Source organism: Lithobates pipiens, unplaced genomic scaffold, assembly GCF_037356315.1.
Source record: "Lithobates pipiens isolate NorthernLeopardFrog02 unplaced genomic scaffold, aLitPip1_a1.2 Scaffold_1, whole genome shotgun sequence".
In the NCBI taxonomy this organism is placed as follows: domain Eukaryota; kingdom Metazoa; phylum Chordata; class Amphibia; order Anura; family Ranidae; genus Lithobates; species Lithobates pipiens.
Window position 1 is genome coordinate 138,334,381 of NW_027507685.1, and position 13,686 is coordinate 138,348,066.

The following is a 13,686-nucleotide window of genomic DNA, read 5'->3' on the forward strand; positions in this document are numbered from 1 at the left end:
CAATATCAAACAAAAACATTTTTGAGAAAAAAAATATAGTAATAAAGTAAAACAAAAAATTAAAAATCTGGCCATGATCACACAAATAACATGACAAGACAACCACCATACAACAATGACAAACACTCAACTTTTAGTTGACAACCATAGACTTTTCTCCTGAAAAGAGTGCTCATTCCGAACTGAAATACAATTAGTTAATGGGGAAAACAAAAAAACAAAAACAAAACAAAGCATATGTATCTCATCACAACACTGTAGCTTCATTTATATCTTTTTAGTACTATTTATTTTTCATTGTTTGCAAACAATTACTAACTAATGAGCTCATGGTACCATGTGATAATCGATTATGCATTTACAATAACCTAACCCCTGTTCTGCTATATTTTTCCCACTGTTGTTCTCACTTTGAGAGACCTGCAAACAAATGCAAATGTCCGTATCCGAACCAGTTTAACTTCTTCCCTGGTCTCTGGAAAAGGAACACACAGACAGTGATTACACACAATTCTTATGTTAATCAGCAGTATTGGATATTACTCAGGAAAAGTTTACAAAGACTGACAATAAGAGAAGAGTAAAGAAAGACAAGGAAAACAATACTCATAACTGAAACATCTTTTAACCACACAAAAAAAAAACACAATACCAATTCAGAGGTTTATCCCTGAAAGTACAAAACAAAAAAACAAAAAAAATGTATATCTATATCAAGGTCCTCTATCATATTCTGAACCTGAAACTTACATCAAACCTTTTTCATAGCAGGGAAACATTGACCAGAATATTCTTACCATACCTGCAGCTCACTAAGTTCTGCTAACATTGTTTCCCCCAGTGCTATATTTGAATAACCATGCGTCTACCTCCATTTTGACTTTACGCAACTGTCCTACATATTGCTTTTCTGTTTGTAGACCCCGCATTTGCGTTTTACACGGGAAATGGGTTTGATTACTATGGGTTCCATGCTTTGGATGGCTACCCCACCTGGCTGAATAACACACATGAAGCCTTGGGGTCGTTTTCGGGTATAATTTCCTTTCAATATCATTATTCGCCGCCCGACAATATTTTGAAATGTGACCCCCCTTTTACACAAAAAACATTTTAGTTCTGGTTTCCCTAGATAGGCCATTTTTTTAGCATATGGCGCTGGAAACCCACATTGCTGGATAATATTACTGCGATTGGAATGAACAGACTTTACACTTTCGTTGTCTGAGGAGTCATCAGAAGTTTCAACTCCTGAGTCAATTTCAAGTGCAGTTATCCCACCTTTATTTGCCTCTTCCACATCGATTCCCATCACAGTACTATCATTTGCAGTGATAATAGCATACGGGTTTTCTTCATGTTTCACTTCTAGCTTTTCTGTACACTGAGCATGTGAGGAGGGTACTTCCACCATTGCACACTTGGAGGATAATTCCATTATGGCTGCTTGTGCCTTAAGCATTGTGATAACCTGCAAATTATCAGCCTCCCTTTGATTCAAAGAGGCAATGCAACTTTCTCTTAATTTGCACGTTTGTTCTAATTCATCTAATCTCTGTTGCAATACACATTTCTCAGTCACTAATTGTTTAATCCGACTAGGAGCATCTGCATCAGCCTTTTCAATCCCCATTACTATATCACTTACCTGTTCCATCACTTTTTCTCTATCAGCAAACCATTCTAATTCTTTTTGTTCCACAATTTCTTTCATTCTCATTAACATGCATAAGGCATTGGCCATTCTCTGTTTCCTGCCTTTTTTTTGATTTATTACTTATGAGATTGTTATGTGTATTACATTGTCTCAAAAGTTCCCCAAATTGATACGTTAAACTTATGCCCCGTACACACGAGCGGACTTAAATCCGAAGGAGTTTCCGCCGGAGTTCCGCCGGAGTTCCGCCGGAGTTCCGACGCAACGGACTTGCCTACACACGATCCCACTAAAGTCCGCCCGTCTGGTCCGCGGTGACGTACACCAGGTCCGACGAGACTATAAAACGGAAGTTCAATACCAAGTGCGCCACCCTTTGGGCTCCTTCTGCTAATTTCGTGTTTATCTCGTGTTAGTAGAAGTTTGGTGAGAGACGATTCGCGGTTTTCAGACTCGTATTTTTCAGAACGTTTTTCACTGCTTTTCAGTTTGTGCTTGTGAGGTTTGTATCTGTTTTTTAGTGCGTGTAGTCAGTTCGTGTCTGTATTTTGCAGTGCGATCTAACTGCGCTCGCTGACTTTCAGCTCGCTCTTCACAGGCCTTGCTGTTCTTCAGTGACGTCTGTTAAGTTCGCTCTGACAATCCGACCGTTTTGAAGCCATGTTGCGTGTACGTACTCGTCGTCGAGTTCGTGCTTTGCTTGCGCTTGGTGTTGTAGTTCATTCTGCAACCCAAGAACAGTCCGTGGATGGGGTGTTGAGGAGTTCATGGACGAAGAATTGGTTGCTCCAGCGTGACCAGTTCTCGCACATGCCTTTGCTTCGTGAGATCCGGGAGAATAATCCTGATGATTTCAGGAATTATCTCCGGATGACGGACCCCGTTTTTCACCGTCTGCTGGCTTTGCTGACCCCTTATATCAGCAGGCAGGATACCTGCATGCGGCAAGCCATCACTCCGGAGCAGAGGCTCGTCGCCACGTTGCGCTACTTGGCGACAGGGAGAAGCCTTCAGGACCTGAAGTTCTCGACAGGCATCTCCCCCCAGGCTCTGGGGATCATTATCCCAGAGACCTGTTCTGCCATTATACAGGTCCTGCAGGAGGACTATATTAAGGTAAGATTTAGCATTTAACATCACATTTTATTGTCTTTAATGTTTGCTAATGCCTTGTATTTCTTTCCTCAATCTCTAATTACCATGATTGCAATATGCTGTGAATGTCCCCTTTGTCCTCATGCATGCTGCAATCTTTTAATGCTCCTTTTTTGTTTTTCATGCATATTTGCCTTCATTAAACCTCACCAACATGCTATGGTAGGCCCATATCCACCTAGTCTAGTCACTTAAAATGTCTTTTGTCAGCTCCATTCTATTGCTTTATCCTAAAACCAAACATTTTAAAGATTATTCCAAATGGTCTGTGTCCCCTTAACTGAATCCCCCCCCCCCCCCCCCTTAATAGTATCCCAAATGGTCTGTGTGTCCTTTAACTGGATCCCCCCCCCCACACACACTTAATATAATTCCAACGAGTCTGTGTGTCCTTAAATTAATGTTGAATTATATATTGTATTTTTAACACACTTCAACCCTGGAATGATTTTCCCCCCTTCCTGACCTTCATCACTTTTTTGGGTGATTTGGCAGTGCGTTGTTTGAATTGACAATTGTGCGTCCTTGTAACATGGCTCCTCCTAGTAAATTATCTTCATTTTATTAGCACAAAGAGATTTTGTATTTGGTTGTCTTTGATCACCTCTGCTTTTTTAGTTTTGGTGATTAACCACCAACAAACCCAAAATGCATTTTTCTAAATATGCATTTTTTTCTCTCTTTTCGCTCTAAAGAAAGATAGGCACAAAAATATATCACCATGATTTTTTTGGACATCATTTGATGCTGATACGTAGTCTTTTAGTAAACAAAAATGTGTTAAAATGAATCACAATTTAAGCGTTTCTTGATTGTTTTGGTTAAAAGTTCAATCGTTTCGTAAATATGGTCTATTTTGCTGGCATTTGTAAAATCTTGCCATTTTTGAAAATAGTAATGGCGTTGCTAACCGTTTTTTTTTTTTTTTTTTTTTTTCTGGTGACTGCCACATTATGGCGGACACATTGGCCAATTTCCATACATTTTTGTGACCATTGTCATTAATACAGTGATCAATGCTGTCAAAAATTGTCTTGATTACTGTAAAAATGTCACATGCAGTGAAGGTGTTTTATTAAGCACAAGGGGGCCAAGGAATGGTTTAAAGTGTGTTCTGGGTGAGTGTTTTTCTTAACTGTCTGGGGGATGGGCTAGCAGTGACATGACCCTGATCACTGCTCCCAATGACAGGGAGCAGACGATCGGTGTCATGTGACTAGGCAGAAGCGTGAAATAAAGTTTGTGTTGTAATGTACAATGTTTAATGTGCAAAAGTACTTACCGTATATACTCGAGTATAGGCCGACCCGAATATAAGCCGAGGCCCCCAATTTACCCCCAAAAAAACTGGCAAACTTATTGACTCGTGTATAAGCCGAGGGTGAGACATGCCTGTCCATCCCTGTGTGTGTGTCCGTCCATCCCTGTGTGTCCGTCCATCCCTGTGTGTCCGTCCATCCCTGTGTGTCCGTCCATCCCTGTGTGTCCGTCCATCCATCCCTGTGTGTGTGTGTGTCCATCCATCCATCCATCCCTGTGTGTGTGTGTCTCCATCCATCCATCCATCCCTGTGTGTGTGTGTCTCCATCCATCCATCCATCCATCCCTGTGTGTGTGTGTCTCCATCCATCCATCCATCCATCCCTGTGTGTGTCTCCATCCGTGTGTGTGTGTGTGTGTGTGTGTGTGTGTGTGTGTGTGTGTGTGTGTGTGTGTGTCCAGCCTACCTTTGTCCCGAGCCTCCGTCCCGTGCCTTGCCTCCTTGCCTCCGTCCCGTGCCGTGCCTTGCCTCCTTGCATCCGTCCCGTGTCGTGCCTTGCCTTGCCCCCGTCCCGTCCCGTCCCGTGCCGTGCCTTGCCTTGCCTCCGTCCCGTGCCCTCTTCGTCGGCGGCCATTGTAAAGTTCAAAAGCTGCGCCGCCGCCTTCGCCTGTGATAGGCGGAACACTGAATTTCCCAGCAGCCTGTGTTCCGCCTATCACAGACGTCGTATCATCCTCGTCCGTAGTACGAGGATGATACGATGTCCGTGATAGGCGGAACACAGGCTGCTGGGAAATTCAGTGTTCCGCCTATCACAGGCGAAGGCGGAGCCGGAGGCGCGGCTTTTGAATAGAATGGCCGCTGTCTGTCTGCTCGACACGCTGATCGAGCGGGCAGACAGCGATGACTCGAGTATAAGCCGAGGGGGGCACTTTCAGCCTCAAAAAAGAGGCTGAAAATCTCGGCTTATACTCGAGTATATACGGTATTTTGTTTTTTTTCTGCTTTTTGCCTCCCCAGTTTCCTTCATCGCCACAGGAATGGCAGACTGTGGCATCCCATTTTGCCACCCGTTGGGACTTTCCTAACTGCGGTGGTGCGATAGATGGGAAGCACGTCCACATTGTGCCACCACCCCATTCGGGGTCATACTTTTTTAATTACAAGGGGTTTCACAGTATTGTGTTAATGGCGGTGGTGTCGGCACAGTATGAATTTCTATATGTGGACGTGGGGAAGAATGGCCGGATGTCGGATGGAGGAGTCTTCGCCCAGACGGAGTTCTACCGCCGTCTACAGACAGGTGGCCTGGGCTTGCCACCTGATTCGGAGAATGTGGAGGAACTACCCTTCGTATTCATCGCTGATGAGGCTTTTGCTCTTGACGACCACATCATGAGGCCATTCCCCCAAAGAGCCCTCACCCCGGAGAGGAGGGTTTTCAACTACCGGCTGGCCAGAGCGAGAAGAGTTGTGGAAAATGCATTTGGAATAATGGCCAGCCGGTTCCGTGTATTTCTGACTGCTCTAAACCTAGCGGAATACAAACTGAACTATGTCATACTTACGTGCTGCATTTTGCACAATTTTTTACACAAATACTCAAATACTTATTTATCCGGAATAATGCCGGAGGCTGGAGTTGGTCCAGAATCCATGACAGGCCTGGATACTGGCCGTACTGGCTTGGCCCCCCAAAGTGCACGTGAAGTTCGCGAAAGATATGTGACTTATTTTAACGGTAGGGGGGCCATTGCAATGCCACCCAATCTTTAATTTTTAAAAAGAGGAAAATAATAAAAGAACCTCAAATCTGAAATGTGTTTTCTTGCTTGCTTTTGGTTTGTGCTGTCTCCTATGTTATCCTAGTGCACTTGTAGTGCCAAGTGTATTTTCATTAAATTCAATAAGGCCCATTGTCACTGGATACACAAAATCCCTTTTCCCAAACTGGTATTAAGCATTGAAAGAATACGCCACACATTCTTGATTATTCAAAATTTTAATTTGGCCACATTCACATGTGCCATTGAATATTTAGTGATGTAAATTTTTTTTTGGGTTTATTTAACTTTCTTTGCCAAACATTTTTTTGTTTCCTTTTTTTTAAAATTTTTAAAAACATTTTTTTTTTTTTTTTGTGGTTTTTTTTTTTCTATAAAAAATATGAAAAATGTATAACAACAATCAGCCACAATCATAAAAATTGGTGAAGTAACAATCTTTGAACTAAAACAAGGGAAATGAAGAACATGATCGATATTATGGAGAAACGGATTATATTCTCCCCAAAATATCGATCATGTTCTTCATTTCCAGCTGCATATTGTCAATCTGAGTCTTCATGAGATCCAGGCTAGTTCGCATGTCATCTAGTTCCCCATTCCAGCCCATTATCTGGCCAATCAGCCTTTGTGCGCTGTCACTGGAAAATGGGGCCCTTTCCACAAACAGAACATCACCTACAATAGATGGGAAACATTTGGTCAAAAATTATGCAGTCATACATGGATTTCAACAAGCTGGGGTGTCAGACACTCACCTGGTGGGGTGCCCATCTCCCCTACTTCCTCCACCTCTCCTTCCTCAACCTCTCCTTCCTCGACATCCTCGACGGGGGCACTGGTGCTTGGAAATGTGTCGCTTTCCACAACCACAACATCACCTAAAATAGATGTAAAAACATGTGTTTGGAAATATGCAGGTATACATCGATTACCTGAAGCTGTGGTGTCAGACACTCACCTGGTGGGGTGCCCATCTCCTCTCCTTCTTCCACCTCTCCTTCCTCCACATGCACATCCACGGGGGGGATGGGGCTAACCTCACATTCCTGCTGGCAAGGGTGGCGGTCCCTGGGATCCTGCTTTGTGAGGCTTTTCTGCCCTATGAGAAATTAACAAACAAAAAGGTATACTTTAGCACACAGATATTTAAGGCCAGAACTAGGAAGATGAAACCTTGATTAGAAGTGTTGTACAATTGTCGGTTTATGAAGAGATGCAAAATGTGAAGACATGATAAATCAATTCACTTTGCCCAAAAATCAAATAATTTGCTTTTTGTGCCAAGGTTCACACATGCCCAACCCCCCCCCCCCCCCCAAGTATACCAGGGAACCCCGTGTGGCGTGTGGTTTACCCTAATAAATGTTCTCTGGTGTCCCACACCTTTGCTCATGAGTGCAGATGTGTTTTTACCCAGCTGCCAAGTGTCCTCTCCTTCAATTACACTGAATGTTCTTTTTTAGTCATTGTATTTTGAAACACATCTAAACCACAATGTCCTAATCATTTGTTGTGTCCTAAAAATTACACAGCCAAAAAATGCTGTTCAAACCCTGTATCATAAACGAGGTTTGCCACGAACAATTTACGAGGGTTTGTTAAAACGATACGATTCTTTTACTGTATACAACATGAAAGCAGCAATTTTTTACATTGTACAAAGGTAAAGCATATGGATCTGTATGCAATAATCATAAAATAGGAACACACGACAAGTACTTACTTTTTTTCAGAACTTTCTTGATCCTTCTGTATTGATCCGGCTCCCTCAATTTCAGGTCGGACCACCGTTTCCTCAATTGGTCTTTTGACCGTCGTACCCCAAAACGATTATGCAGGGTCTTAACTACTTTGGCCATGATTCTGGCCTTGCGCAAGTTCGGATGGGTGTATGGTCCATACTTGCCATCATAATCCTTACTTCGCAAGATTGCCACCATCTCCACCATCTCTTGAAATGCCATATTTGAGGCCTTAAATCTCCTCTTTCCGGATCGGGACGTTTGTGGCTCCGGGGATTCGTGACTACTGGAGTCGTTAAGATCAAGCACCTGTTGTGTTTCCGCCATGTCTCTCCTACTGCGCACCGTAGAGAAAAGGGGGCGGGAAATATTCTTGTAAAAGAACGTCATGGGCGGGCAAAGCAGGCGTAGTTCTACGCGTACGCACTGGATCTTACGCCAAAATGCACATGTCGTACGTACGTTAAGTGCGCAGAAAGGGCGGGAAAACAAGAACTTGACTAAAAGAACGTCAGGGGCGGGCAACGCAGGCGTAGTTCTACGCGTACGCACTGGATCTTACGACAAAATCACACGTCGTACGTACGGTAAGTGCGCAGAAAGGGCGGGAAAACAAGAACTTGACTAAAAGAACGTCAGGGGCGGGCAACGCAGGTGTAGTTCTACGCGTACGCACTGGATCTTACGACAAAATCACACGTCGTACGTACGGTAAGTGCGCAGAAAGGGCGGGAAAACAAGAACTTGACTAAAAGAACGTCAGGGGCGGGCAACGCAGGCGTAGTTCTACGCGTACGCACTGGATCTTACGACAAAATCACACGTCGTACGTACGGTAAGTGCGCAGAAAGGGCGGGAAAACAAGAACTTGACTAAAAGAACGTCAGGGGCGGGCAACGCAGACGTAGTTCTACGCGTACGCACTGGATCTTACGACAAAATGCACATGTCGTACGTACGTTAAGTGCGCAGAAAGGGGCGGGAAAACATGAACTTGACTAAAAGAACGTCAGGGGCGGGCAACGCAGGCGTAGTTCTACGCGTACGCACTGTATATAACGACAAAAATCACATGTCGTATGTTCGTTTGCGAAAATAGGAACAGAAGTTGGGAGCAAGCAAAACGAAGGTAAGTTTAAACCATTTCCCCAAATAAGTGGCAGATCCTGGAGTCTATATTGGGCTAAGATTAGGAGAGTCTGAGCTAACATTATGTTTTTTGGCTTGTGTATTGTCTTTCAGAAAAATGAATCAAAAATTCAGGGATCCGGAATTTTTAAGTCTGTTTATCGACAAATATAAGGAGATGTCAAATCTGTGGCATGCCAAGCACAAGGATTATTTTAATAAACCAGTAAGGAGGGCAACACTGGAGAGATTTTTGACATTTGTGCAGACTTGGATCCCAGAGGCAGACGTGGACTTTGTGGAGAAGAAAATTCAAATATTGCAAAACATGTACCGAAAGGAAAAGAGGAAAATCAAACAATCCAAAACATCAGGAGCAGCACCAGGTGATGTGTATGTACCCAGGCTGTGGTACTTTGAAAAGCTACGGTTCCTGGACGACCGGTGTAAACCCAGGGAGTCGCTTTCTACTCTTCCCTCCACCCTTCCCTCCACCCTTCCCTGCAGCATTCCCTCCACCTCAGCAGAGGCTGATGAGCCTTCCATCCTGGAAGAAGCGGATGCACCCAGCTGGAGCCAGGTATTTTTTGAGCAAAAATAGTGATATTCATAATATTAATGATGTTAACTAGATGTTATTCGAATTTGTACGCTATTATTGATGTTAAAAAATAGTTAAAATTTGGACATATCAATTTACAGTAGTGGCTACAAATGTTTGTCACCAGCAGAAACAAGAAATAGTGGTGTCATAATGATACTCTTTTATATGTATTAACAGAATTTTGAAGTCAGGAGCTGAAAAATGTTTAGGATTGATGAACAAAAAACTAAAACAATGTCCCTTTTTTATACACAGGAGGAGCTCAGCCAGGAGGAAGGTGGGGAAAGTGGCAGGCAGGAGGAGGCCGTGCCCTCTGTCAGCCAGGAGGAGGCCGGGCCTAGTAGAAGCATGACAACATCACAAGTGCCTCCCCTCCGTCTTCCATCAAAAAGGGCAAAAAAAAATACGCTAGCACAGGAGGAATCCCTGCGCCTAATTAGAGAGGCTACTAATGTCTTAAACAGCCCCCCTGACGCAGAAGAGGCCTATGGCTGCTACATCGCCAGCCGTCTCCACCAATTAGAGATGGGCCAACGTCTCCACTGTGAAAGGCTCATTTTCTTGGCGTTACAGAAGGGGCTGAGTGGAGAATTATCGGCCAACAGCAATATTGTGGAGCAAGTTCCTCCTGTTCCTCCTCCTCCTCCTCCTCCTCCTCCTGCCACGAGTACACCACCGGAGACACAGCCTCCCAGGAAGGCTACAGGGAAGTCTGCAGGGAAGGGTGCAGTGAAGGGTGGAGCGAAGAGAAGAAGGTGATGACCTGGCTTCACTCTGGTCCGACCAAAAAGACACAGCCTGTTGTACCACAGCCTGGGGACATATATACCATCTGATGCTGCTCTTGATGTCTGGGATTCTGGGACCATATTGGATTTCGTAATATTTGAATTTTCTTTTACACAGAGTTTCACGTTTGCCCTGGGGCCAAAACGCTACACAAATGTCACAATTTTCTCCAGTGTTGCCTTCATTTTTTTGTTTGTTGAACCAGAATAAATGGATATTTTTTTTGGAAAATATAATTGCCTATGTGTTTTTTGGTCAAATACCTTTCTATAAAAGACAATGTGAAATTAACAAGGGACACTAACCTCCTTGAGGTTATAAACAAAAGAAAAATGTTATTGTGGTAACTTGTCACCAGAATAAAAATAAAAAGGTTATTGTGGTAATGAAAAAAAAATAAAAAAAGTTTTTGGTGTTAACTTGACGGAACAATTAAATATGGAGATCACAATAAAACAAAAATGGTAAAGAATTCTACCAAAAATATGTTTGAAAAAAATTAGTCAACACCATTTTTTATTTTTTTTTTTTTATTTTTTTGGAGTAATTTTTTCATCAAGATTTTTTTGGGAATTCTTGAACATTTTTTTTCTTGTGATCTCCATATTTAATTATTCGGTCAAGTTACCAACTTTTTTTTTTTTTTTTTTTACTTGACAGAATAATTAAATATGGAGATCACAATAAAAAAAATGGTAAAGAATTCTACCAAAAATATGGAGGCCAAAAATTAGTCAACACCATTTTTTATTTATTTTTTTTTTTATTTTTTGGAGTAATTTTTTCATCAAGATTTTTTTGGGAATTCTTGAACATTTTTTTTCTTGTGATCTCCATATTTAATTATTCGGTCAAGTTACCAACTTTTTTTTTTTTTTTTTTTTTACTTGACAGAATAATTAAATATGGAGATCACAATAAAAAAAATGGTAAAGAATTCTACCAAAAATATGGAGGAAAAAAAGTAATCAAAAAAAAAAACAAAAAAAAAAAAAAAAAATATATTGAGATGGGGCTTTAAAATAAAAACAAGATCATCCATGAGATGAGGAGAAATAAAACAGAAATGTGTTTGGTGAGAACTCTGTGAGTGAATATGAGCAGCAAAGCAACTTCGTTCTTCTAGCATTATAAATAAAGACTTCGTTCTTCTAGCATTATAAAGAAGATGCGCTATACATTTAAACGAGCACAGAATTTGCAGCATGACGAATGTGCTACTTCCAATACGAACTGGAGTTTTACAAGACCGAGCACTTCCGTCTCGTACTTGCTTCAGAGCATGCGTCGTTTTAGGACTGTCGGAACAGCATACAGACGAGCGGACTTCTACATCAGAACTGGGTCCGGCGGAGTTCCGTCGGGAAAATTTGAAGCATGCTTCATTTCTAAAGTCCGTCAGACTTTGGCGAATCAAAAGTCCGTTGCAGCCCACACACGATCGGATAGTCTGACGGACTCGGTCCGTCGGAGTTTGGATGTCGAAAACTCCGCTCGTGTGTACGGGGCATTACTCTCGTGAGTAATTTGAAATCTAATACCACCATGCTTGCTAATGAAACCTTCAATGGCTTCCATTGATATGCTAATTAGCCTACCCACACTAAAGTTGCTCCACCAGTTGCTTAGACAATAGAAAACAGACAAACAAATAGATAACCCCCTCTAGTCCTACCAACAAACAAAAAAAACAACAAAAAAAAACAGATACCAACCGTTTAAATCTACAGTGACTTGTGGTTCTACAGCATACAAGACACAAGGCACACTCTTAATGCCTTAGGCTGCAGGTTATCTTACCAGAGCTATTTCACTCTCATGTGGGTAGAAATAAAAACCTATATTTCCCCCACTTTTTTCTTTTTCCTCAAAGATGTATGGTCATTCCTGTCAATCTCTAACCAACACTTTGCATTAGCAATACACTAAACAAACAGATACCAAGCACACACAAAGACACAGATGAAGCTGTCTAGAAGTTAGCTTTCACCTGTAGTCCCACACCAAATACAAAAAAAAAAAAACCTGCAAAAAAACCCCCAAAAAACAAATACAAATCCGTTTAACCACAAATTTCTTTAGGAGAACACACTCTTATTCAATGCTCTCCTCTCCAATAGCAGGCCACAGGGAATTTCTCTTGGGACTTTTCCCTCAAAATTGTGTGGTTTATCCTGTCAATCTGCGGTTATATCACATAACCAGGGATGATCAGTCCCTATCTTGCCAGTGCGCCAATTTGCCCTCTGGTTACAGGTCTGCAGCAAACACAACAATAACGTACATATATATATATATATATATATATCAGTCACAGTTCTCACCAGGTTTTACACGTGCGTTTTCTACCAGTGAAATATCTCACAGAATTTTCCTGCTCATCCAAGCGTGGTTTCAGAATTCGCGAGCCAGCGCCAATCTTGTCCACACTAGAGATGACTTTCAGTTCTGGGTGTCTGAGGATCTGTGCTTACAGGGACTCAGAAACAAAAATACATTAGATTTTTGTGGATTCTGTGTAAAAATACGTTTTACACGCCGTTCTGGGGTGCCAAATGAAGTAACTGATCCATTCAATCTATTATTATTATTATCAGTTATGTATTACTTTGTCTAGTCCCTATAGTTTAGTTAGTCTATTTATACTCCAAGCACATGCTATCGTTAATATCACAATACTACCACAATTAGCTATGAAATCGATACACGGTCTAAGATCACTCAAATCTCATTTATTTCCCAAGGAAATAAGAAAGCTTACATAAGGTATCAATAAAGGTTACAAGAATACATAGCATACAATCAGAATACAATATAAGCAATACTTCGCAGCTAAGCCTCATGATGGAAGTGAGAGAGGCCGAAATCATTGTTGAAACCCTTTTTGATAAACATACCTCAGCCACACCACACCCCACTGCCCATCCTACTTTGCCTGTGGACCAATCAGCGTCTCTGGGGCGTCTCCTCCCCCAGGCTAACCACCTCGGACAGTCCTGCCATAATTGGCCTCTGGGGGGCAGTGTCTGCCCATGAATTGCAACTGCTCCGACTGGGTTCCCATCTTGTGGTTCGATCTCGGACACCCCTCCCGCTCATTAATTATCTTTCTTTGTCCTTACAGACAGACCGGCGCCGTCATTTTTCTAACTGTATTTGAAGCTCAGTACACTCCAGGTGGGCTGAATAGAACTCATTCTGCTATTCAGATTGTGTTTTGGTGCCACATTCCTTTATCCTTTAAACATGTGGGACTGCAAGTATCAATATGGCTGAGTTCGGCTGTACAAACAGCTGTGTAGAACTTTATATGTATAACATTAATTCCTGTTCGATTCCAACATTCCGACTGTGTGTGGTCTCCATCGGACTGTTTCCGTCGGAATATCCGACGGACCAAGTTTTCCAACTTGCCGGTAAAATTTTCCGACAAAATGCTCCTATCAGACATACTCCGATCATGTGTAGCCTACTCCGACGGACAAAGTGCCACGCATGCTCAGATAAAATTCCTAGACCAAAGCTATTGGCTACTAGCCTGAATGTAGTCCCGTCGTAACGGA